Below are 27,587 nucleotides of genomic sequence, written 5' to 3' on the forward strand. Positions count from 1 at the left end.
GGCCCATTAACCAGGGGCATAACCAAGGGCCTGGAATAACACGTTAGGCCAACCTATTGACCAACATTAGGCAGAACATACCTCACCCAGCAGTAATATCAGGTAGGGGCCCTCCTCATAGACCAGGAACACCTGTAAGGAAACAGCTAGGCTCCCTCTACCATCAAACTAGGGGTATCAAACATCAGGGTGTACACAGCAGCTAACCCTCCGCATGAACATTTAGGCGTACACATTATAGAGCAATGTTCGGCATTAAACCATGAGCATGAGCCTAATCCTCCACACTGGTGCATCATCTAATGAAGGCTCCCTACGCCTCTGTTCCCTCCTGGCCCACTCAAACCAACCTCTATTGGGGCGTGCCCTTAGGCCCACTTGATCAGGTAAGCCCGATGACCAAGCTCTGGGATCTATCTCTACCACAGGGGATGAGGCTCTAGACAAGAAAGAACTAATATTGTCCCCTCCCCGATGCAGGGATGCAACAGCTCACAACAAAGTCCTAGCCCTGGGGCCGGGCACCGGCAATGTGCCCCGGTGCAGCCCCACCAAGTCCCGTCAGGGCCCCCACTCACCGGCAGTCCAGGGCCTCTCTTGCCATCACTGGGGGGGGGGGGGCTCTGCTCTGACGCGGGAACACGCCGGGGCTCTCCCTCACTCGACGAGAGCCCCGCAGGCAACAACACGTTTGCGGACGGCCTCAGGGATCCGCTTCTGGGACTCGGGGCCTCGATGCAGTCTCCACAAGGCTGCAAGCACAAACGGGGCTCCCTCTCCACCACGGGAGCCCAGCAACACCACAGCTCCGCCGGAGCTTCTTCCGGCCTCTTTCGGTTCTTCTGTGGCGGTGGGGCTGGCACCGACAGTGTGCCCCGGCCCCGCCTCTTCACCGGCCCCTCACGCGGGGCACAGACCGGCGGGGTGGGCTCTCGCTCCGGTCACTCCTGCTTCGGGGCTCCCCCTCGACACGGGGGCCCCGCACCGGCGTTTCACCCGGGTCCCCCTCCTACCTCACGGGGACCCGGGGCTTCGATTCAGCTTCTCCCGGCCGACAGCCAATCCCTGCGTGGCCTTCCAGGGTCACGGCCGCGCAGGCCAATACGTGCGCGGCGTTGGCGGGGGCGGGCCGATGACGCGGCCGGGCCCCCGTCACGTGATGCGGGAGTCGGCGGCCTCAGGGCCTAGCGCGGCCCTCACCTCACATCGGCGGCCCTCTCCTGGCACCGGGGGCCGCCGCGACGATGCCCACAGCAGTGGGGGGTCCCTCAAGCACCGGGCCGCGGCGGTGAAATCGGCGTCAACGAGGCGCAATCATCCAGCAGCGCCACAGTTTCCTCGGCGGCAGTAAGGGGTAGGCTCCCTTTTTAATGAATTAATTATATGGCGGACAGCGCGCCAAAACGAGGGAAGGCTCCTCCAGCTCGATTCCCCTCACAGTCTCCTCAGCAAATGGCGCAATTCTCAGCGCACTGCTCCTTCCTCAGATCACACAGAGGGGGCAGGAATTTAGCACTTCTCCAGCGCTTCACCACACAGTGCTATGCAGGGCACAGCTCGAGTTTCTAACGCTTCACAATTATAGCGCTTTCCCAGCTGTACAGTTCAGATCAGCACTTAACTTCACCCAGCGCTTCTTCCCAATTATAGCGCTTGACAGGCAGTGCTTTAAAAGGGGGTGACAGTTCCTAGGGGCATACTCTTCCCCAGCTGGCGCTTTGAAGGGGGCCACAGCTTCACAAGGGGGCAGACAGTCCCACAGCAGTTCCTCAGGGGCACACTCCTCACCTCCTGGGCGCTTTTTCACGCAGCGCTGGCGTGGTACCCGGTCCAAACAGCTTCAGTGACCTGGATAGGAGCCCTCCCTTGTCAGGGGCCCATGGGGACAGCAGAGGGGGGGGGGTTTATAGGGGTGCAGGGCCCAGCTCACAGGCCCATGTGGCGGTAGCACCTCACAGCAGGTCCCCTCTCTCCCTTGTCCCAGCGCTGACTGACTCTCTGGTGGCACATCCCTCTTATTTATACCCTCCTCCCAGGCAGTGCCAGAGCCTTCTAGAATGTTGGCAAAACTAGCCTAAACTGGCTCAAGGGGAGGGGGTGAGCACCCTGGGTGCCAGGCTTTCCCTCCAAATGCTAGGGGTAGCTGGGTAATAATAGCTAGACTGCTGACCTATGGCAGTACAGTGGCAAAACCCATGGCCATGGCATCCATTTTAAAAACAGTACATTTTAGTCAGGTGCATTTTTAAAATGGGGAAATTTACAAGTGCTCACACCATTACTTGACATTATATTTTTAACAAGGTGTCTCACACCACTCATGGCCTATACAGGTTTAATCCCATGGGGGAGACATTTCAGACAAGGGGGTCAAAAGCGAAAAAAATTTGGGGAAAAGGCCAAGTCCAACACAGCTCCCCCCCAGCCAAAAGCCAGGGTAGAGCGATCAATACCTTGATGGGCTTCCCTGCTTGGGGCGGAAAAAGGTGGACGCAGGCCTGCAACTACAGGAGCACCTGCAGTCTCTTTTCCACTCTGGAACCCAATGGTTCTCTCTCGCAACCCTCCCTTCATCAACAAAACCACCCCACTGGTGTTCCCTAGTGGGATGTGGCCAGGACTGGCCTCTAGGCCATCCAGAAATCTCTGGCCCTTGTTCCTTCCTAGAGTCGGAGGCTCTAGCCTCAGGCTTGTAATGCTCTTGGACCACTCTCTTCCTTCCAAATTGCCACTGGTCCACCCACCTGGGGTCTACACCCTCAAGCTGACCAGCTCTCAGGGGCGAGGCTTTCCTCCCCCTACTTCTCCTCCTAGGGTTCCTCCACCTCCTTCTCCTGGGGACACCCTCACACAACCACTCTCTCCCCAACCTGGAGTCGAAACCCTCAGGTTGCACCGGTGACAGGGGCGAGTCCTCCCTCTCCCTGCACCCCCTCCCAGAGTTCCGCACCCTCCTAACTGGAGTAGTACCCCTGAGAGTCAACTTTGGGGGGACTCTGAACACAGATTTCCCACCCGCCAGGTCCGGAAAACCCTCAACCTGGCCACCCAACCCGGGATCTGCGCCCTTTGGCTGAGCCGGTGACAGAGGAGAGACCTTGCTCCCTCTGCACCCCCTCCCAGAGTTCCGCACCCCCCTAACTGGAGTAGTACCCCTGGGAGTCAACCTGGTAGGGACCTTGGTTACAGGTACCCTACCCTCCAGGTCAGGTAACCCCTGAACCTGGAACCCCAGTCCAGGATCTAAATCCTGTGACTGGTCAGACCCCCGAACCGCTGGAGCTCTGGTTACTGATACTCCGGGTTCTCCTGATACTAGGGGATTCCCTTCATGGGAAGGCACATCAGGACAGCCTAGGCTCCCAACCTGGGGTTCCCTTAAAGAACTCTCCAGGCCCTGTGACTGCAGTTGGGGCACCTCGGGACATCTTCCCGTCTCACTCCCTCCTATAGATGGGATGTGAGGCCCTACAACCCGCCCACTATCCTGGGACCTAGCTGGGCTTCTCACCTCTCCCGCCACGCTGGGTCGGAAGATCCCTGCACCACTCCTTTCTGGATCACTCCCCCATGTCTTCCCAGACGCTCTGGCACTTACCCAGAGGTCTGCCTCCCGTGCAAGTTCCCTGGGGTCTGAGAACCCACACTGCAACAGATGGTGACGCAGACTTGGGACACAACTCCTCAGCATGTGCTCCCGAATAACGGCATGGCACAGCCCTTCCCAATCCTCTACTGCTCTCCTCACCACCCAATCCTCCAATGCAGTCCAACACTCCTCCTCAAACTCTCCCCAGGACTGGTGGGACAGTTTTCCCCTGCCCCTGAACACTAACCCGTCCCCCTCTTCCTGGGAATCAGGCACCGTATCCTGGGCTTCGGGAGTGGGACTCCTTGCACTGGACCTACACTCGCTGCCACCACTGGATCCCACCCTCACTGGTGAATCCAGACTACACAACCCACTCTCAGGGGACAACCTACCCACCTGAGCTGATCTCTCTCTGGCGAAAGCCCTCTCTGCCTCCGCCATCCTCTCCTGGGCTAGGACCATTTCTGTCTCTAGCCTCTGCTCCTGAATCCTCAGCTGCGCTAATTCTGTGGCCTGCTCAAACTTGAGCTTCTCCAGCGCTAGCTGATGCTCCCTTTCTTCCCTCCTATCTACCCACTCCTCTGGGGACAGGGAAAGGGATGGGGCAGTGCCCCCGGGACTGGACCCAGTGCGAGACTCCCTATCTACGGTGTCCTCACCAGCTACTGGCGTCTCCGCCCTCTTCAACTCTTCCTCCTCTTCATCGGGGTAACCACTTCCCAGGGTTCTGGATGGGGAGCCCTCTCTCTGGCCTCTAACCCACTGACCCTTCAAAAACTCGGGAGGGTAGTCAGACAAGTCCCCACCAATCTCTAAGGGCTCTCCCCTCTTGAGGGCCTCATAGAGAAACAACTTTCTCCTAATGTTTCCTACTGGGGGTATCCCTCTCTCCTTGAGGAAATCTATGACTTCCTGCTCGGTGTACTCCATCAGTTCCATTTCGTCCAAAACCAACCCCATCGTGGCGAGGTACACCCGGGACACACCCTCCCAGTGGAACAAGGGGACACAATTCTACAAAAACACTTTCAGGAGGAAGTAATAATCTGAAAATCAATATTCAGCCAACAATAATCCCCACAACAAGGCTCTGAATGCTCTCAAAGCTCTACTTGTGGTGTAACCTGCGGCCGCCGTGGTACTGCGCAAACACAAGTCCTATCCCACCGCTTGCCACCAATGTAAGAAATGGGGTTACCCAAATCTCAAAGGGGGGGTAGCACGGACCAAGCGGGCAGGCCAAACTTCGAGGACATGTGAAGCACTCACGCAGTACCCACAGACGACACACCAGGCACAGCACAAAAGAGGCAGGACACCAGTTTGAGTTGGAAAAAGATAAGTAGTTTAGTAGTGTTTCCAACCTGCAAGGCAAAATAAAATGCAAAACAGTAGTGTCACAACAGGGCGCCAATTGGCGCCAGAGCCAAGTGTATAGAGGGGGGATTATTTACATGAGAAGTAAGGGCTGAGTCTATAAGTCCATGCTGAAAGGAAAAAGGATGGGATCAAAATAACATTAGATCTGGGGCCAATCTGGTGGGGCCAACTCAAACTCTCATCCTTAGGGGAGGGCTGTAATTGCAAAATACCACATTAGCACAGATATATATCATGCACAATAACGCCAACCCAACCCCTGTAAAAGAAAAACATCAGGGCTTCACAGTACATCATAGATAGGAGCACCTGTAATAAATCAGCACAGCTGGCCCATTAACCTGGGGCATAACCAAGGGCCTGGAATAACACGTCAGGCCAACCTATTGACCAACATTAGGCAGAACATACCTCACCCAGCAGTAATATCAGGTAGGGGCCCTCCTCATAGACCAGGAACACCTGTAAGGAAACAGCTAGGCTCCCTCTACCATCAAACTAGGGGTATCAAACATCAGGGTGTACACAGCAGCCAACCCTCCGCATGAACATTTAGGCGTACACATTATAGAGCAATGTTCGGCATTAAACCATGAGCATGAGCCTAATCCTCCACACTGGTGCATCATCTAATGAAGGCTCCCTAGGCCTCTGTTCCCTCCTGGCCCACTCAAACCAACCTCTATTGGGGCATGCCCTTAGGCCCACTTGATCAGGTAAGCCCGATGACCAAGCTCTGGGATCTATCTCTACCACAGGGGATCAGGCTCTAGACAAGAAAGAACTAATATTGTCCCCTCCCCGATGCAGGGATGCAACAGCTCACAACAAAGTCCTAGCCCTGGGGCCGGGCACCGGCAATGTGCCCCGGTGCAGCCCCACCAAGTCCCGTCAGGGCCCCCACTCACCGGCAGTCCAGGGCCTCTCTTGCCATCACTGGGGGAGGGGGCTCTGCTCTGACGCAGGAACACGCCGGGGCTCTCCCTCACTCGACGAGAGCCCCGCAGGCAACAACACGTTTGCGGACGGCCTCAGGGATCCGCTTCTGGGACTCGGGGCCTCGATGCAGTCTCCACAAGGCTGCAAGCACAAACGGGGCTCCCTCTCCACCACGGGAGCCCCGCAACACCACAGCTCCGCCGGAGCTTCTTCCGGCCTCTTTCGGTTCTTCTGTGGCGGTGGGGCTGGCACCGACAGTGTGCCCCGGCCCCGCCTCTTCACCGGCCCCTCACGCGGGGCACAGACCGGCGGGGTGGGCTCTCGCTCCGGTCACTCCTGCTTCGGGGCTCCCCCTCGACACGGGTGCCCCGCACCGGCGCTTCACCCGGGTCCCCCTCCTACCTCACGGGGACCCGGGGCTTCGATTCAGCTTCTCCCGGCCTTCCCGGCCGACAGCCAATCCCTGCGCGGCCTTCCAGGGTCACGGCCGCGCAGGCCAATACGTGCGCGGCGTTGGCGGGGGCGGGCCGATGACGCGGCCGGGCCCCCGTCACGTGATGCGGGAGTCGGCGGCCTAAGGGCCTAGCGCGGCCCTCACCTCACATCGGCGGCCCTCTCCTGGCACCGGGGGCCGCCGCGACGATGCCCACAGCAGTGGGGGGTCCCTCAAGCACCGGGCCGCCGTGGTGAAATCGGCGTCAACGAGGCGCAATCCTCCAGCAGCGCCACAGTTTCCTCGGCGGCAGTAAGGGGTAGGCTCCCTTTTTAATGAATTAATTATATGGTGGACAGCGCGCCAAAACGAGGGAAGGCTCCTCCAGCTCGATTCCCCTCACAGTCTCCTCAGCAAATGGCGCAATTCTCAGCGCACTGCTCCTTCCTCAGATCACACAGACGGGGCAAGAATTTAGCACTTCTCCAGCGCTTCACCACACAGTGCTATGCAGGGCACAGTTCGAGTTTCTAGCGCTTCACAATTATAGCGCTTCCCCAGCTGTACAGTTCAGATCAGCACTTAACTTCACCCAGCGCTTCTTCCCAATGATAGCGCTTGACAGGCAGTGCCTTAAAAGGGGGTGACAGTTCCTAGGGGCATACTCTTCCCCAGCTGGCGCTTTGAAGGGGGCCACAGCTTCACAAGGGGGCAGACAGTCCCACAGCAGTTCCTCAGGGGCACACTCCTCACCTCCTGGGCGCTTTTTCACGCAGCGCTGGCGTGGTACCCGGTCCAAACAGCTTCAGTGACCTGGGTAGGAGCCCTCCCTTGTCAGGGGCCCATGGGGACAGCAGAGGGGGGGGTTATAGGGGTGCAGGGCGCAGCTCACAGGCCCATGTGGCGGTAGCACCTCACAGCAGGTCCCCTCTCTCCCTTGTCCCAGCGCTGACTGACTCTCTGGTGGCACATCCCTCTTATTTATACCCTCCTCCCAGGCAGTGCCAGAGCCTTCTAGAATGTTGGCAAAACTAGCCTAAACTGGCTCAAGGGGAGGGGGTGAGCACCCTGGGTGCCAGGCTTTCCCTCCAAATGTTAGGGGTAGCTGGGTAATAATAGCTAGACTGCTGACCTATGGCAGTACAGTGGCAAAACCCATGGCCATGGCATCCATTTTAAAAACAGTACATTTTAGTCAGGTGCATTTTTAAAATGGGGAAATTTACAAGTGCTCACACCATTACTTGACATTACATTTTTAACAAGGTGTCTCACACCACTCATGGCCTATACAGGTTTAATCCCATGGGGGAGACATTTCAGACAAGGGGGTCAAAAGCGAAAAATTTTGGGGGAAAAGGCCAAGTCCAACACACATATACTGTCAGTACCTGCCACTTTTACTCGAAATACAACTGTCAATGGATATAAATAATGCCAGTGCCATGCTTCTTCAGGACATCATGCACAATGCTGTCATTCACTAGTGATCCAGCTGTCTGTCCTTCTATTATAACCTCTCCAGGCTTGACTACAGTAGGCAGACCTCAAATTGAGTGGATGGATGCGTGAAGCATAAAGCTTGTGAGAGCAGAACAACTTCAAGGATACAAGAAGAGGGATTTCCAGCAGCAGCCTCAGGCTCCAATCATGGTTCCCTCAGCAGACAAAAAGTCTAAGCACTCCTCTAGACTGCTAGCTATTCTTTCCATCTTCATGCGAAAATATCATCAGCATCTGTTCAGGTGGAAGAACATGTGCTCCCTAATGGCTGCTGATGCAGGTGGTGCCAACCACCTGGTGCTACAGCATCCCAGTGGGAGGGGGGCAAAGGGGTTCACGGGCATGCTCACACCTTCCCACATACATGGGTCTATGCCCAGGTCTCCGTGTGTTTATCTTCATATCTCTCAATTTAATCCTCCAGCCGTATCTCGTGCTGTGGATGCTCGCCATAACAAGATATAATCTCATTTACACAGCTTCATATCCTTCTTAAAAACATAATTTACCATAATGAATTTCTTGTGCAGCATAAACACATTTAAATGTTGCTATCTTCAGCCAACCCTCATTTTAATTTGCAATATTGGTGCTTTCCTGTCAGAGCAACGCATAGCTATCTCAAGAAAGGATTGTAGTGCCAAAGATTGGAAAAAAATGTGTCAACCATTTGTATACTATTTTAAATAATAGAAAAAACCCTTGTAAAAAAGGTACTCATCATCTAGACCAGTGATACTCAAAGTGCGGCCCTCCTGACGTTTACATGCGGGTCCCATGGCAGCAGCAGCACTGGGCTGCCATTTACTCGACTCAGCACCAACATGGAAAACAAGCATTTGCACTGCAATAGGTCTCGCATTTGCAAGAGTTGGACCTATTGGCGTTGTAAATGACAATGTCTTTTACCCATGCAGTTTATCACTGAAGCACTTATGAAAACATAGCCATTTTTGGTGCAAGATAGCAGGGCTAAGCACCAATGGAAGTTGTGAGTGGGAGCTGCATTTTGAAAGTGGTATGAGGGGGGCAGAGCGCTGAAATTTTTGGGACCTATGTACTTTGCCTAGAAGAAAGAATGTGGGTGCATGCCCTGCTGACCTCATTGAGATCACTCATAAGCAGGCATAATTAACAGAGACCCATGAGGATGGGCATAAAACAAGAAGGGATGGTGATAATCCCAGGCACCTGGGCAGTGTGTGCTATAAGTATGTAGGTGCTACTAACAGTAAAACTTTTTTGTCATTACAGATCATTTTAACATTTTGAAAGCAAACACTGCCTCAGTTGATTAGAGGAGACATTGATGTGCTACCCGAAGGTGCTCTTTTATTTCTGCTAGTATAATGGGACTCGTATTTGCGATGGAGTGGTGCTACCAGCAGTGAGTGTTTTGTATGACCATGAAATCTTGAGCTCAAACAAAATAGTTTATTTTTAATGTAGTGCTGAATGTCTTCAGTTGCACATCGCACTGCCTTCTGCGTGAGAATAGGACTGCTGTCTAAACATGCCCGTTGAATATCATTTCAAAACATTGAGTGGGGAATGTGTAAGACATAAATAACTCTCCTGCAGGAGTGACACACGGGTGGTGAAGCTGGATTCGACTGGAATCCAGGGAGAATAAATTCATTTATAGCGCTGTCACATGGTTCTGCAACTCAAAGTCTATTTGGAAAATCAAAAATATAGCATCTCTGCGACGTTAGGCGGGTACAGATTCATTGCTGACTCTCAATCTTTGTGTTAAAATGAATGCCCAGTCCACAGTCCATGAAACCTGCAGCTGCCGGTGTGCTCTTTAAATATCACAAACAGGGGTTTAAGTCGAATGACCAAACTTGGGGGGGGTCTTTCAAAGGTGCGTGGCCGATGTAATTAAAGATTGGCTTAAAACGCCTAAGCTTAAAATCTGTGCATAGCATGGTGAGCGGCCAACTGGTATTTCGCTGTTTCTGTCATTGCACACAGATATATAATACAACAAATAACATTACACCTACAACAAGCCAGGACTATTGGCTTTGTCTGTGGTTGTTAGTTTCGTAGGATAAATAGGCAACAACTATGGCTTTGATGGGCAGTCTGTACCTCCTGTATTTTGTTGAACGGATATGCTGGGTAGTAAGCGCTATAATTATTGTGCGCTTGCATTTAACTAAGAGGAAATGAAACATCTAATCCCATCCCCCTGCAGCAGACTTAGAAGGAGCGCTGTAAAAATAATTTCCAACCATTTCCTGGTGCCCACTAGATGGCAGTAACGCCACAGTTTATGAGGCGTGCGTTCTTCTACCCTCCCATTCAGCAAAGAAAGTCTAGGAAACCTGATCTGGTAGAGGCGTTCTGAAAGCTGGTTGCGCTTGGCATTCCTAACTATTAAAGAGTGTGTATGTACATGTGGGATTTTACAGCTGCAAACATGCTTTGGCAAGGGAACCCTAATTAAATATAAAGCTCACAGTCCAATTGCTTACAAAACTCAAGACAGGTTTTATAGTTAGTTGTTTTTTCAACAGGAGGCATACATACATTCAATCATCATGGAACCCTTCGTTGTGTTTTGCCCATGAAACGAAGCATCACATTGAGCTTCAGCTGCTATCATGGAGAAAGGCACTTCCTGTAAGAAAGGGAATGCTGCTTTTACCCCGCCCGGTACGGACGCACCGTTAGTGGAAGTGCATCTTTCTTTACAAACGTGAAATACTCGGCGGTTGATGGAAAAACAACACGTATTTAATTGCTGAAAAGCGTTAATATTAATTTAGAAACAAAGAAGCGTGTTTGTATCAATCAGCGCAAAAATCCAATTCTACTCTGCGCCAATAAACCATCAGTTGCAGAAAACAGAACGTCTGCGTTATGCAAGCAGCGATACCACCCAGGCATGATAGATGTCAGTATTTCTTTAGGCATGAAATCATTTCCAAAAACAAACAAAACAACAAGGAGAGAGGGGCGCGAACCAGGCGCCATGGAAAAAAAAAACTAAGTAGTGCCTACATTAAAAGATGCCGCCCTGCAGCGCAAGTTAACAGTAGTTGATCGCTGCTGCTTCCTCCAGAAAAGTCAAAAAAAGGAAATGACTTGACGGACCACCAGCCAACAAACAGCAAGTTAAGAAGAGCAATACCACATTTCACCAATGGTAAGTGAGGAAGCAAAAAGAAATGCAATGGGTGGAGTTTAACTAGTAATAGTAATTACTTGATGCCTCGTAGATGCCCTTTGAGAGACCTAGAAAAGTTAAATATAAAGAAGTAAGGCTTTATCAGAGGGTAGTGTTAAGCATTTGGTGTACACACTCAATCAGCAAATGATTACAACCACTCAAAGACCAAATTGTTTTGTATAAAAATATTAAGTTATTTTATTTCTAGAATCAAACAAAGCCTGGCACAGGTAAATTAAATAAATGCTTTGCAAAATCTTAAGCAATGTTTTACAATTGAATGCTAGTTCAAATGCAGTTGATTGAAATACAGGTAGATCAATAAGTTGAAATTACTGTTCAGATTACTTTTGAGTTACTTTTCAGATTACTTTTTAAGTTACTTTTCTTACTCAGTGTGATATGCCTAGATATCACACTGGGAAATTTCCTAGGGAAAAGTTAAGTAAATAAGTTTTTGTACAGTTGTAGTTTTTCAGACTTTCATACAAATCAACTCCACAGAAACAATTTCCAAGGAAAAACAGTCAATGTATTCCTATGGAGAGAAATTAAGTTATTGGTTAACAGGTAAGTACTGGGTCTTTGGGTTTGAGTTTCTGGGGTTAGAACAAGGGTTCCCCCAGGGTCAAGGATGCACTCTCAAAACACCCTCAGTGACACTAGTGCAGCCAGGTGCTGAGGCCCAATGTTATCTAATGGGGGATAGGGGAGCCTCCTATTGGTGGTTGCTCACGAGCAGCCCACGGGGATGAGGGAGCAAAGCTCCTGTTGTTATGCTCAGGGCAAAGGGGGATCCGAGTTAACATCCAAGGATCCGAGTTAACATCCAAAGTGCAGCGGCACAGGGGCTGCTGGGTGCAGGGTGCTGTTTTGGCGTCGGGTGCCCTGTTGTTTTCAATGGTGAATGTCGGTTTTGGTTTTTAGCTGCAGGCTCGGTCCAGGAAGACTTCCAGGAGGAACCAACACCTGGGCAGATAAGTTGGAGGGCTCGGGATGGAGGTGTACCTCGGATTCTCTTCTCCAGGGTGCAGAGCAGCTGGATGCAGGGATGTCTTTTGACATCGGATTTCACCTTACCGGCCATTCGCGGTTGGGGTGGTCTCCATGCAGAGGCGGCAGGTGACATCAGGGAGTCCTGGATGGGTCAACCCATGGTGGATTCGGACGCTGGAGCATTGGGGTACTTTGCTGTTCCTGGTGGGCCACTTGGACTCAGGTCGGAGGCGCCGGGTGCAGTGGTGGTTCCAGGTGACGGGTTTGTCCTCAGCAGGCACAGAGTCTGTCTTGGGAGCTTCTTTTGAACAGAGCTGCAGTTCACAGGAGATCCAGTCTTTGTTAAAGGCAGATAGTCCTCCCAGGGGTTCTGTAGGTCGCTGGCTGCAGGACAAGGCAACTTTTGGAGCAGGATCTCTGGATACTGCAGATGGGCCGGTAGGGCTGGGGCCAAGTTAGTTCTTCTCTGCAGTCTCCTCTGCTGGGCGTCTTCTTTCGTTCTTCTTCGTAGGTTGCGGGAATCTGTCTTCTTGGTTCAGAGTTGCACCCTAAATACTATATTAAGGGGGTGTTATAGGGGTTTTGAGGTCAGTAGCCAGTGGGCTACTGACCTTAGGGCAGAGCTATTCAAACTGTGGGGCGCGCCCCCCTGGGGGGGCGCGACGCCATCTCAGGGGGGGCGCGCACTCCACCTCAGGGGGGGCGCGCACTCCACCATAACATTTCACCTTTCATGTTTACCACAGCGGAGAGGCCGAGGCGGAGAGGCCGACTGCCACCTGATTGGAACTTGCTCTATATCAGGCGCGCCTCCCCCTCCTCCGTCCCCCCCTCCACCCCCCCTGTCGTGTGTGTCAGCCCGGCGGAGACAGCTTCACGGGCTGGCGACAGTCTAATAGCAGCCGCACCCGAGTACTTAACAGGTCTTTAAAAGACTATTTACGTGTAAATTAGGGTTCTGTTGTGTGCTCACCCCTTCTTACAGCCACTCTGTCTGTGGTTGGAAGAATTAGCCCTCCCCCCCCCGAAATATTTTCCAGTTCCCCCCCCAAAATTTGGCTCTAGTTGCCCGCTTGCTCTATATGCAGCTCCCTTTGTTACTCCATTGCTGAAGACCGAAGTCTAGATACATATATTTGCATTCCATTCCACATGGAGTTTTTTTTAAGGCTCTTCTCGTTGCTGTAGATCTCTGATGATCTGCACAGTGACACACTCTGCTCGCGCCCCCAGTGTTTCTCAGACATCCATTCCCCGTCTGTCTCCGGAAGACAGGGCATGTCACAGATTAAATCCACGGTGCCCTGGTGCAAGGAGGCACAGCTGGACTCCGAGCATCTGTAATGGGCCACATTCTTCCAGCCCCCGCGGATACAGGTCTCAAAGCCCTTTCCCTGCTGGAGAGCGGTCTGTGTTGGGGGATGTCACGCAGAAGACCTCTCACAGGGTATGTCTCAGTTTTCGTGTTCTTGGAAGCACTTGGTGCAAAGAGAGAGAGCTGGGCTCTGAGACAGAGCGCTGCTCAGGCCCAGAGTGCTTTTTCGAGTTAAACGCTCTTGGGAATCCTTCCCTTGTGCAATGAGTGGACCTGCCCAGAAGTGTAACTCGAGACGGCGCTCCTGGTGCATGGGGACAGAGCTGTGCTCCGAAGTGTGAGGACTGAGCTCAGCCTGGAAGTGCCTATTTGAGAGGACGTCTCCCCTCGAGGAGGCCAGCACCAGGCTGGCGCTCATAGAGGTCAGCCCCCTGGTGCAAGGTGACAGAGATCGGCTCGAGGCTGGAGGACAATGCACGAGCCCTGAAGTGGCCTCTTTCAGAGGGCAGTTCCAGGCTGGCGCTTCCTGGAGCCCTTGCCTGGCGCAGGATTTCCGAGCTGGGCTCCTATACGGGTGGACATGGGCTGCATAGATGACGGGGGCGGCTCTCCTGCCCTTTGCATGCACAGTGGACGGGGCGACTGCTGCGTTGTGCATGCACAGAGGACGAGTGCTGCTCTACACGTGTGTAGACAAAAGTGTGAATTTGCTGCGCTGCACATGTACAAAGGAAAGATAGCTCCAGTGCGCCTCTCATGCATGGAAGGCGCGGCTCGCTGTACAGCACTGCACGTGAACACTGTTGTGCGTCGTTCTGCAGCGCTGAATATGTAGAAAGGACGCGCGGGTGCCTCTTCTGTGCTGCGCATGCACAGATTAAGGATGGCTTTATTGCGCTGCTCGTGCACACGGAGACAGCGCGCTGTACCGTGCGCTGCGCACTTTGCTGCATGCGCAGTTGGACAGTGCTTCTCAGTGGAGAGCATGGTCTTTGAATGGTACTCATTTTATTGACCACAGAAGTTTCTTTGAGGAGGCTTTGCAAGAATTAAGTGGAGAACCCGTAACAATTTGCGCACATTTTATCTTGAAAAATGTAGTTTTGGAAAGTGTAGTAAGCCTCTGTCATTTCACCGCACAAACTCGCAAACCTGCAGTTTACTAAACACTCTTAGTGTGTTTAACATTATTAGCCAGATATGGACTGGGAATTGCGGATACGGTCGATTTATGTTGAAAACCAGGTTCCGGAATTTTTTGTGAAGTGGTGGGGGGGCCTGACATCTAAATAAATTCAGCTGGGGGGGCTTAACCTAAAAAAGTTTGAAGACCTCTGCCTTAGGGTGACTACACCCTTGGTGTGCTCACCCCACGTGGGATCCCTAAGCCTGATTGGAGAGTGCCTGCCATTTGCAAGATGGCGGGCACTGAAGAGTAGGCTTCACCTCGCCTCCCTCACCGGAGGTGTGGAGTTGGCAGGCTTGGGCACAACTTCTGGGCTGGCAAATTTTTCCCACCTGTCTTCCCATAGAAAAGGAGGGGAGGCAGGAAGGGGGACTGCTCCTGATAGCAGGAGAGGCTGGGGGTTGCATTAAGTAGGCAGCAAGGTCTTTGAAGCTCCCCTGCCACAGATGGCTTTTCTTGGCCTGTGGGAGGTGTGAACACCTCCTCCCAGGAAAGGCTTTGCTTCTGGGCTCAGGGAGCGAAGGCTCCCACCCCAGGGTCCCAGAAACATGTCTTGTGGTGGCAGGCTGGTGTGAGCCAGTCAGGGAACCAACCAGAGGCTGGTCGTTTTTCAGGGGGTATCTCTAAGATGCCCTCTGAGTGAATTTTTCATTAAATCCCACACTGGCATCAGTGTGGGTTTAATGTGCTGAGAATTTTGATACCAAACTTTCCAGTTTTCAGTAAAGCTATTATAGTGCTGTGGAGTTCGTAATAGCAAACTCCCAGAACCATATACTCTTAATGGCATTACTGCACTTACAATGTCTAAGAACAATGTAGGGATACAGGGTTCGTGGACCTGTACCCTCACCACTGGTATAGTACACTCAGCTAGAGTGGTGGCTAACCTAAGCCAGGGCAGTGGGCCTTGTCAAATCTTCACTTTGTTCTGCACCAAAACATGCAGCCTGCAGTGGCAGTGTGTGTGGTGTGTGTGTGTAAGGGTACAGTGCCTCCAAGGGTGGCACAATAAGTGTTGCAGCCCTTAGAGGCCTTACCAGGCCACAGTGCCGTTGGTACCCAGGGTCCCTTTTAGAAGGGACTGGCATGTGGCCAGAGAGGTGCCAATTGGGTGTACAAAGTACAGTTCTGGGAAAGAACACAGGCCCTGGGAACCTGATTGGAGGGACCCAGGCCACATCAAGTCAAAGTGCATCAGTAGTCTGGCAAAAAGTGGGGGGTTACTGCAACAGAAACCCAGCTTCCTACAGATGTGGAAATATGTGGTGTGTACTGGAAATATGTGGTGTGATGTGAAATTGTGTTGTGTCTTTGAAATGTGTGGTTTGGTGCGGAATTATGTGGTGTGCTTATGAAATGTGCGGCGTTTAATTGTGTGGTGTGGAATTGTGGGATGTTTAGTGAAATTATGTTTATTTAAATTATGTGTTATAGTGTGTGGAGGGTGCGAGGAACATGAGGGTCTCCCGGTCGCTGCCCGCTGCCTCCTCACCCTGATTGCTGGTCCCGGGATGACCCTGGCCAGAGAACTAGGCTGTGAGAAGAAGAACCCGGCACGTTAGCGTGGCCTGACCTGACATGTGGGACTGCCTGGCTCACTGCTCCCGAGTGCAGCCCATTGCTGCTGATGTACAACCGCTGCTGGGGCGTGCCAGGAGGCCTGGCCTTGGCCCCTCTGGCCGCCCGTGTAGCGGCCGAATGGCAGGTTCTTGGGGCCGGCGATGAGGCGTCCGCGTATCGACTGAAGACCTCATAAAACAGTGAGCTCACCAGCGGTGTATGGAGAAAAGCAGGAGAAGCGACTGGCTAGGGTGCTGGGACTACATCCGGATCGGGGGGAGTCCCTTGTGCGGCTGCCCCCCACACCTCCTGTTTGAACTGAACAGCACATGTGCCTGCGTGAATTGCGCTGACAGCAACAAACCTAGGAGCCATTAGGCACATGCCCGTTCCTTTGCCCAAGGAATACGCTCCTTGGGGCAGGATAACCCCCCATAAACTAGTCCCACAATGCCTTAGCAGTTCTACCTGTGTTGCCGGCTGGCCTGTTGCGAGGTGCTCCAGACTGAGCTAGTTGACTGACTTCTTGGTGCTCAATAAACCGCGCACGCAGGTGCAGTAGCTGAGAGGTGCACAGCCTTACAGAAGATGGTGCATTCGAGGAGCGCAGGTACAACAGACAGGAGGTCCCACCCTGCGATGAGGGAGTGCAACCAACAAGAAGCACCAGTGCCCAGGATGAGGATATAAGCTCTCTCTTAATGGAGGTCATGACTAGCTTGAGGACAATAGACTCCAAGCTGGAACTTCTTGTGGCCCGACTAGACCAGGTGAAACAGTGGGTTGACCCCCAAAACGTGAGCATAAGTCCAATGGAAACATTGGACGGACGGAGGACTAGCTGGCGAGCAGCCAGCAGACAATGCTAATAAATGGATAAAGTACTCAAAGTGATTAAAGCCAAAAATGAAGATTTAGAATCACGGTCCTGCAGAAACAATCTCCGCATAACAGGAATCCTGGAATCAACAGCCATTTCTAAGATGGAGGGCTGTGTCAAATACCTGTTGCGTGAACTCTTTGTTGCGGAATTGTCCGCTGTTTTTTTGTGGAGAGAGCTCATAGGTCACGCGGACCCAGTCCGCACCCTGGGGCCCCTGTTCGGCAAATAATAGCCAGCCTTTTAAATTATCGGGACCGAGATGTCATCCTTCAATGCGCCAGAGAACGAGGGGAGATACGCCACCAGGCCTTTCATTTTATCCAGATTTCACACTCGCAGTGCAGGTTACGCAACAGGAAATTATGCTTGTCAAATAGGCACTCCGGCAGCTCAGAGTGGCGTACTCGATGCTATACCCGCTAAGCTGCGAGTTCCACATGACGGCAAGACGCACTTTTTCTCTGACCCCTACGGAGGCGATGACATTTATCAAACACCTCAATAAGACCAAGCGGGAGGGGTCTCGCTCTCCTCGTCACACTGAAGAAAAGCGCACCAGCGACAATAACTAAGTCCTGGTTTCTCTACTGCGTGGAGCTTTTTTTGCACCAACTGGATTTAAAATACAGAGAAGATACTACTTTACCCACATGCACCACAGAAGCTGGGAGGTGGGGACAAGAAACTCCGCCCGTCGAATGACTTGAACACAGTGGCAAACTATTCCGCTCCGGGGCAAAGCCAGTCTATCTCGCTTGGCCTCCCTGTCTGGTTTTCAGGGTTGCCCTTGGCGACCTACAGCCCGAATTCCGAAGATCCTGAGTTTTTTTTTTTAAGTCTGGAACAAGGCAGACAAACAACCATGGCCCACGTATGACCCTGTGTGGGAGGGGGGCTTTAATGTTGCACTAGTGGACATGATGGACCAGTCAGGAGCACGACACCAGCACATGCTCCGCTAGTACACTTCACATCCTTATATCGGATAATTTGCTCAAAGGCAAATGGCGACACATGCACCGTGCACACGGGACAGCACATGCTTCTCCTCTTATCACAATACAATGTCACAACTAGATTACTGGCTCTTTTCCAGAGATGTGCTTGTAGGTACCCCACAGGCCATACACCTCCACCACGCCTTATCTGACCATGCCCCGGTGCTGCTTTTGCTTCAGATCCCGTAGACGCTTTCACACACCTTTTACGCGTGACTCCCCCCGATGGTGCTATGAGACATAGTATTTAAAGAAGGGATTTGCGGCACTATCAGAGATTATTTTGCGAACAATGCAGGGTCGGTTGATTCGCCCTCCACACTTTGGGAGTCATTTAAGGTGAAAATACGGGAATGCTGCATCGCTAAGCAATAAGGGGTGCTGAGAATGCTTTGCGTCACACTATTTAAACTAGAGTCCGAAATACAAACCTTGGAAAAGATCTACTTTGCCGACCCTGATCCCTCTATGCTGGCGGAGAGAAGAAAGAAAATAACTGCTTACCGGGAGGAGGCTGTTAGGGAAACACACTTCCTTGGAAGGGAAGCCTAGGAACGAAAAAATTGCAAGGTTGATAGAGTTGAGAAGACACTAGCCGGTAAAATACGCAAACCACACGCTTCTTCTTATGTCACAGACTTTAAGGGGCCGGACTCCCAATTAGTCTCCAACCCAGCTAAACTTCCAGAGGTCATGTCCGACTACTATGCCCACCTTTTCACTGCAAAGGTGGACACTGACTCACTGGTCCTGCTGGAGTTTCTTTATTCCATTCATCTCCTATGGCTAGAACAGTTCCATAGAGATTACGCGGACGCTCCGATCATGCCGGAAGAGACTGCTCAAGTCATCGCATGTCTACTGGCGGGCTAGGCCCCTGGACTAGATGATCTCACTCAAGCGATTTATAAAGAATACGCACCCATTCTTATTCCACACCTAATAGAAATGCATCATGAGTCACTGTCGCTGGTCTGTCTCCCGCCATCGCTAAGAGAGACGGTAATAGTCACAATCCTCAAACCTGACAAGCCAGAAGAATCATGCGATTCATACCACCCCTTGTCTTTGATAAATATTTATACCAAAATATATGCGAAAGTCTTGGTGAACCGACTGCTTCCCCTGTTGACACTGATCGTTCGGCTGGACCGGTCGGATTTTCTCACCGGACGAGCCACCTCACACAATCTCCGGACTATTTTCGCGATCATGCACATTCTCCACGCGGACCTACCAGCACTGGTGGCCTTACTGAACGCCACCAAAGCTTTTGACACACTAGAATGGTCGTATCTAGTACCATTGCTACACCGGCTGTGATTGAGTCATCACTTTGTATCCAAAATCCAACTTCTATACACTCTCCCCACGGCGCGTGTTAGGCTAAATGGCCAAATCTCAGAACCAATTAAAATTAAACGCGGAACCCGGCAGGGATGACCCTTATTCCCATTACTCTTCGCCATTGCTATGGAGCCACTGGCAGACAGATTGAGAGAGCAGCATGCTGAACAGGGCATCAGTTTCAGAATGCAAGGTCTGGTGGTCTCCATGTACGCCGACGACGTGGCACTCTATGTACGGGACCCCAAAACAATTCTAGCACCATTGATACGCGAGGTGGTGGACTATAGTGGCTATTCGGGAGTCCAGGTGAAGTGGTCCAAATCGATTTTGTTTCTGCTAACAAAAGCCATTGGCCCATATAAAACCGGATACCCCCTTAAGTGGGAAACTGAACCTATAAAATGCTTGGGTATATGGCTCAGCAGAGTCCAGGAAGAACTGTGGAAAGCCAACTATGGCAGAGCAATGGACTGGCTAGAAACGAGACTCTAGGTGTGGAACAAGCTGCTGCTGTCCCTCGTGGGCCGTATAGCTATTGATAGGATCGTGGTTCGTGTGATCGTGGTCCAACATGATAACGCTGGTGTGGGCAGGCCGACAGCCAAGGGTGTCTTACGAACGGCTGACTATTCCGCCAGCACGAGGAGGACAGGGGGTACCAGATATGGCACTATACGCACTATGCGCTCAGGCGCAATTTGTGCACCCTTGGCTACACGCCGCCTCACTTCAACCTCACCTAGTGATAGAACAAGACCAGACACTACAGTGGCCACTTAGAACTGCACTGTTCCAAAAATACACTGCTCCAAGAGGGGAACTTAGCACGGTGGAGTGAGTGCGCTGGCGTGGGATGGACTTCGGCGGAGGGTGTGCCCGCCGCTGCGGTATGCGCCATCCATATTGCTACAGAATAACCCTATTTTCCCCTCATATGAGAATAAGGGCACAATGAAGCGCCCAGCAAAACACGGTATTCAAAAATGTGCAGACCTATTCCCGGAGAGAGAGAGTTTCTCTCCTGCTTCAAGGACACTGAAACAGTGCAGCGGACAATGTTGGATGCACTGCTTTATTATCAAATGAAGACACTTGCCGCGTGATACACAGCACATTCCCTGCCCCTCCCTCTGCTGCGCTGGAGTATGTACATACTAGTGAGTCACCATGTAAACTTATCACAAGACTCACACAAGCAGAGACACCTACATACACTGAGATGGCCCGCATGGCCTGGACAAGAGAACTACAATTTAATATACCCGAGGCTCAATGGCAGTATTGCTGTGGGAAAACTGGTAAACTATCCACCAGCTGCAGGCTGAGCCTGATACATTTCAACTATATACACCGAACATATCACACGCCAGCACAACTCCACAATATCAGACTAACAGCGGATTCCCACTGCTTAAGATGTCAGTGCCCAGATGCCACCTTTTTGCATCTGGCGTGGACATGTCCTAGGGCAGCTAACTTCTGAGCTGAGATATGCGACACGACAAGCATTATTATTTGCACCTCCATTAGGCCTGATCCCGTAGTATGCTTGTTAGGATTTGTAAAGGACATCCCAGACGGAAGCCAGCAGCGTGTGGCAATGTTACTACTGCTGGCTAAACGGAGAATGATGGCACAATGGGGTAGGAGCCCCTCCCGATAAAACAAGCCTGGATTGCTGATATCTCATATTGCCATAAACAACTGTCAGCCTATTGGAACCTAATGCCCATTGCAATTTGGCCCATTGATATCTGGGAACCGGTGTTGTCACACTTACATTCGCTTGGAGGGAATAGTGCTCAAAAGCCATGTCACGATACACCGCCCACATAGTGTCGGACTAGAAGTCACTACCCTTGGTGCTAACACAGCAGTTGGCAATGCTCATGACGCGCAGTTGAGGTCAAAAGAGTCTGAGGCTGGGCTTTTTAATACTGTGTATGTTCTATACCATGTGGTGGAGTCTGCAAACTGTGATTTCTTGTGTTGTAAGGTGTAGAAGAAAGGAGAAATGTAGGAGTTAACTGCTATTGCAATATAAATGCCAATAAAAACAGTTATAAAAATAAGTACTTGACTAGCTGTCTCTCACCCAAGGGCGCTAACACGAACCCTATTGTGAGCAAGGAAATGGCCCTCAGCTGCCGAAAACAGACAGCAGTGGGCCTCTCCCACCTCTAGGCCCCTGTGCCACTACACCTGCCATGCCAGAACAGCAAGCTGGGGCCCACGTGGAAGAAGCATCGAAGGATGTGATGGTTTGGTCAGACTATTTCAGATCTATCCTTAACCAAATTATTAATAGAATCAGGAGGGGTCACGACAATGTGGCTCTTTCTATATGAAATGGGTTCATACCAATGAACTATTGCAAAACCCTAAAAAGCATTTTCACCTGGGAACCTTACGTCCAGGGCTTTAAGTGGGCCAGGTCCTGTGGTGCTCAGCACTGACAGTTCTATAGAGCAGATGCCCAGACGGGTTCCTATCGGGCTCTGCATTTTTGCCTTCACCCTCGGTGAAGAAAATAAATCTCAACTCTTCAGCAGTATCACCCTTCACTCCCCTCGATGTAACTTCAGAGACTCGGTATAGTTCTTTCACATTCTCATCATTTCAGAACTGGAGCATTTTCAATATTATATACAACAAAGCTATCGTTGTTGCTTATTTATCTTATGTAATTAACAACCATTGACAAAGCCAATAGTCCTGGCTTGTTGTAGGTGTAATGTTACTTGTATCATGTATTAGGATGCAATGACAGAAGCAGCAAAGTACCAGCTAAGCACAGATTTTCAGTATATGTTTCAAGCCATGCAATTAATTACATCAGCCACGACCCTTTAAGAGACCCACCAGCCTTTTCATTCCAGTTAAAGCCCTGCTTACGTCCACTTATCAATAGTGGTGTAGTGCGATATAGAAGCAAATTAAACACTTCAGGTGTCCTTTAGTGCCATGAAGCAGCCAAGGGCTTAACACTGTGATATAAAATAAACACTAATGCCTATTAAGTAACTTCACACAGACAATGATGTGACCCCCCCCCTTATTGGACAACTCAAGACAATTGACTCTCATTGCCAAGAAGCATTTCCCACACTACGTGGTAAAATTTAGAAATGTGAATAAAAGAGCAACATGTCCACGACTTAGTATGCAGACTTGTGTTCTGAGGAGTAAACAATATTTTATGACATAACGTACCATGCAAGTCATCCTACCATTCTCCACTACCCCAGGCTGTGTCTCAGATAGCCTCGGATTGGCAAGGTGGACATTCGGGCATCCGCCGATGGGCTTCTGGCTGCGGCCAGTTGGTGGGCCGGTTTTTGGTCTACTAAGGACTCCCCCCTGGTGCACAGCTTGAAAGGCTGTTATTATAGCCTTAACAAACATGACCCATTGCACATACAGTCAGGCCAGCGGGCTAATGTCAAAGGAAGAATGAAAATGGGCTGCGGCTGCTCCGCTCTGATTGTCACAGCATACGGTGTGCCTCCCTCCAGGTGTGACAGAGTCTTTAAGGAGCTGCTGATGGGAAGACATTAGCACTTACTTCCAGGGGACTATAGCAGGGGAGAGGACTGGAGCATCAGGTGGTGGGGGTTGGTGAGGGCCAGCAAAGGAGCTCCTCAGTATATATTTGTCCTCCTCCACTCCATATAAGAAGTGGAGATAAATCAGTCTCTGCTCTTCTCCTTTGTCTGCCATATAACAATGACTGCAGTCAACAGGGACAGATTGTGACCTTAGTTAACTTTGAAACTGGGAAACCGGGTTCAAGTCCCAAAGTCAGTTGGACATCCTAAGATTCTGGGCAAATCATTTAATCTATTCTAAATGAACTTAAAAAAATAATATGATCCTCTGTAATGTTATCTGGTGCACATGTAAAGCGCTCCAATGCTTCTGGCCCTAGTTCATGCTATATCTAACTGCATCTAAGGAAAGTGACACTATTTTTTGTTTATTTTTGCATTTACTCATTATTATAATTCCCTTTCTCAGAACATATACGTGATGCTTGCCGCAAGTAAAACAAAACACACAGATATACCTTTAACCAGTCTCTGAACATTGGAGAGCCTCTCTTAAGTATTGCAAAACATAAAATGAATATCATAAAAAAGTCAGTGTAAAAGTAGAGGCGGCTCCACAGTGATGGTGGAGGCGCGTCGGCCGTCTGCCAGCAGATGATAAATAAAAATATAATAACACATTGTTATTATTGTTTTATTTTTCTCTGCTGGAGTTACTTATGTCCAACAGGAAGGAGGGCCGGGCCATAGCAGGGAGGAGCACTGTGCACTTATAAGTGCGCATGTGTGTTTGCCCGGCCATCTTAGGCTAGCCAAACACAGATGCGCATTTATTTTTCTCCAACCCGGGTGTATTGTTCTGCTGAATTGAAGAAACCCCACAGGCTCCCACACACCTTCTGAGCCGCAAACGAAGCCGCTTAGACCAGTCCTGGCACTGGTCTCTTGCTAGAGAGCGGTGTCTAGATTGGGTGGGAAACCTGTGCCTTTACGTCCATTCACTTCCGAGGTGAGAGTTACAAAGCAGTCGGCTGAAGTAGCAAAGCAGGTGTTTTTTTTTCATTGTTTCCCAACCTCTCCTCCTCAGCCCTCCACCTCCCTTCCCGCACCGGTTTTGATTGGCAGCAGCCACCGCTGTGTAAAAGGCCATTTAGGTCTGTGCCTTATCATGTCTCCCAGTGAACATTAATCAAAACATCCACAGCAAAAGTATGGATAAAAACTTTATAATTATATGCTTCGGAAGTATAATTTTTTTATTAGAATGCTTATTTCCTATTTCAGTACTGCCCTACAACTTTTAAATTACAGGCTTTAAAATACTTTTATTACGGTAATAAAAGTTTGTCATCAATTATCTTCATTATCCTAACTCCTGCTGTGTATTGAGAATGAATGTGGAACACCACTTTTTAGGCTGCCTGGCCGAATTGTGGCCCCAATCCAATTTAGTTCCCGGATACGCCAGTGTTGTCTAGTCCGGAGGGGGCATAAATTGCAGGTGGCAGGTGAAGGCAGCAGAACTAGGTGTTTTAAGTGCCCATAATCATCACTTTCTGCTGCCACTTCAATGTCACCAGTGCACACCAACTCTATCCATACATCACCAGAATACAAGCAGTGTCTGTGCTTATGGGCTCAATGTCACCAAACACAGCACAGGCTGTCCCTCTCCACATAAGAATGGTAGCGAACTCCATCTGTCTGACTTCTAATTTTCATGTTAGCACTTGTTGCATACTTCACAGGTTATAAACCCAGGTCCAGAAAAATTGTGGTTTTGAGCACTATAAGGAAGCTCATTATTATTAGCAGGATCCGAATATATACGTGTCATTAAACGCGAGTTCTTACCGTGTGTCTGAATTTGGTTGCAGCATTAGATAACAAGATGGCCGACGCTGCTTTGAAACGCATAATTTAAATGCATTATAATTGTGCGTTCCAAAGGAGTGCCAGCCATCTTACTTATATCCGTGCCTCTGTTATACAACGTGTGTTCGTGTATGGCGGACCTTTTGGGGGGAGTTCGTGCTATGCCAAACAGAAAATAACAGTAAACGTTATTTTTCTAAACAAAGGATGTATGTCGTCTTGAAATCTACTAACGAAAAGTACGACTTGATTATATAAAGATATCATTTGCATTACGAAGATTCCATGTAGATTTTAAACAGTATGAGAACTAAATTTCTGCTTGGAGTTTTTTTGTACCACTAGAGGGCAGGACAGGACTGTAAAATAATTCATCACAATAATTCATTGATTCTCATGCGATTTCACACCGTATTGAAAGTAAATGCACAGTACCGTCATTATGGTAAAAGGGACGGGGTGCCAGATTTAGTTGTTTCCCAGCATGTGCATAGCAGTGAGTCACAGTGTCCACAGTGTCCTCATTTAAGTGTTTTCCTTTTTGTAAATATCGGTACAATCAGAAAACAATTAATTTTGAACACAGGTGTATCTCAGCGATTATGCCAACAAACACACTGGTTATATTTCACGCCTCAGGAAACAAGTGCCTTGTTTAATAACCGTGCACGTGTGCGGCCAGTGAAAATAACCCCCGGGAAATGTGAGCCTGTGAAAGACGAAGCACCTGCGGGTACTTGGCAAGAAAAGTATGTAGCCAGGATTTTGAGAATAGATAAACAAACAAATACATACATAAATACACTATTTAAATTAGAAGCTAATTAAGCACAAACCACAGATTGAATTGGCATGTGCGAGCAACATGGGAGCGTAATATTAGGTAATTGATCATTATACCATTTTTATTATTATATATGATGTCTTTGTGTTAACAGACATTTGCAAACCACAGTGTTTAGTTGCTAAACTTTGTTCTTGAGTGTATGAGTTCAGCATACTAGTGATGCTCAGCAGGGTCGGATTGGGATCACAATTTGGCCCGGGCACTGACGAAAAAAGTGGCCCACATTAAGGGGGCGTGACCTACATTTAAGGGGCGTGGTCCCCATTCAAGGGGCGTGCCCTTTCATGAAACACCATTTGGTTACTCTTTGAGGTCTAATTTGCAGAGAAATATTTAGTAAATTAAGCCTTTTAAAGCTTACAGAGCAAGTAACATTGGTAAAGACTAGGAGCACTGCAGTTCAGATAACTGAATACTTACTTGCAGTCTTAACACCCTGCACAATGTCGTTGGATACTCTTTCTTAACCAGCTACCACAAACATCAGCCAACAAGATCCCCCATTGAGGAGGGAGTCACTGGAAATTATGAATACTATGAAATGTTATCTTAGGGCAAGCTTAGACTCTCCCAGAATAACAAAAAGAACATAGAAGTAGAATGGTGCACTCAACAAGAGGTGCCAAATGACTTAGGTGTCAGAGCGCAGTCTCCACAACATAAGAAAACCAGACAGTGAAGCACTAAGGGGAATTAAATTTACATTTTGTATCAGAAAAGCTGTGTTAAAAATATGGACATGTTTTATAAAGTGTCCTCTTTAATTATCATGGTCCCTTTGCAGAATCATAAAGCATGAACAAATGGTTATTTTTTATAGTTGTTTTACCATTTGACAGTTTTATATAGTGTAAATTCAGCCCAAGACAAAGGCTATTTGAGTTCTATTCATGAGTACCAATTACAGTACACATGATCCGATTTTTTATTTAAGGGCCTGGGCGATGAAGTGATCTGCCCAGAATCACAGGCTGTTGAGCAGACGCTGGAATTCAAACTTGAATACCCATCTCTGTAACTCTGGCATCAGGCCACATATGCCTAGGCACAGACAAGGAATGAAAGTGGGAAGATACTGTTCTTGTGCAGGACACAGGCCCAAGGTGACAATGGCTACATGCTGAGCAACTAAAAAACCAGCAAGGCCCCTTTCTATCACAAAATTATTCAAGCCCTCCAGTGCAGGAGCACCTGAAAAGAAGGGAAGCCCCTGCTATTACTAACCTACTCAGCCCTCCTTAGACCTTTAGCTCAGGAGCACATGAACAGCAGTATGGCCCCTGCAATTAGTAAATTAATCAGCCCTCCAGGCCCCAGGGCAATGTCCTGGCAGGGGAGCGCAAAACACAGCTGCTGGGTCATCCACGGTAGCCAGGGGGGAGGGGGCTAAGGTGAAGATGGTGCGAGTTCAAAACATCACCTAGCCCCCACAGCCAGACCCGTTCTTCCTCGCCCACTATGCCCTAAATCTGAGGGTCTGTGGGCAAGGTGTTAAGAATCAGATTAACACTGTTTCTCGGCTGCGTGGGCCCCAGGGGGGCCGAGGTGAAAATGGCTCAAGGCCTGAGCAACACCTGGCCCCCAGGGAGGCCGATTTTCACAAACAATTACCCTTCCCCAGCCCACCCTTGGCGTGATTGCTTTGCAGGGGCAGGGGGTGAAGTAGAGGCCACAGCTGATAATCGCTGTATGGCTGCACAGTGAGTGAAGCGCTTTCATTTCTGTCTCTGTCTCCGTGCCCTCTGTGGGCCGTTTTTTTTCTCCCCTTTCCCAGTCCACAGAGAGCAGATAGCATAGAGCACTCTCTGTGAACTGGGAAAGGGGAGAAAAAAAAACGGCCCACAGAGGGCACTGAGACAACGGCCCTTCGGCCGATTCCCGAATGCCCGCAGTGCCAATCTGCCCCTGATGCTCAGCTTAATTGGTTTGTTGTGGAGAGGACAAATCAGAATAAGTAACAGCATTTTGTAAAGGTCATTGCATATCCTCATGAATGTG

At 50.0% G+C, this 27,587-nt stretch overlaps 1 protein-coding gene across 2 annotated transcripts in view; it reads right to left on the reverse strand.

Moving 5' to 3' along the window:
- Window positions 1-24,783, reverse strand: part of MTHFSD (methenyltetrahydrofolate synthetase domain containing) — a 152,999-nt gene extending 128,216 nt beyond the window's left edge. For both annotated transcript variants that reach the window (XM_078669260.1, XM_078669259.1), the window contains exon 1: window positions 24,722-24,783. The gene's annotated coding sequence lies outside the window, so the exon portion shown is untranslated. The remainder of the gene's footprint in view (window positions 1-24,721) is intronic.
- Window positions 24,784-27,587: the final 2,804 nt, after the last annotated feature.

Source organism: Lissotriton helveticus, chromosome 12, assembly GCF_964261635.1.
Source record: "Lissotriton helveticus chromosome 12, aLisHel1.1, whole genome shotgun sequence".
NCBI classification, from domain to species: domain Eukaryota; kingdom Metazoa; phylum Chordata; class Amphibia; order Caudata; family Salamandridae; genus Lissotriton; species Lissotriton helveticus.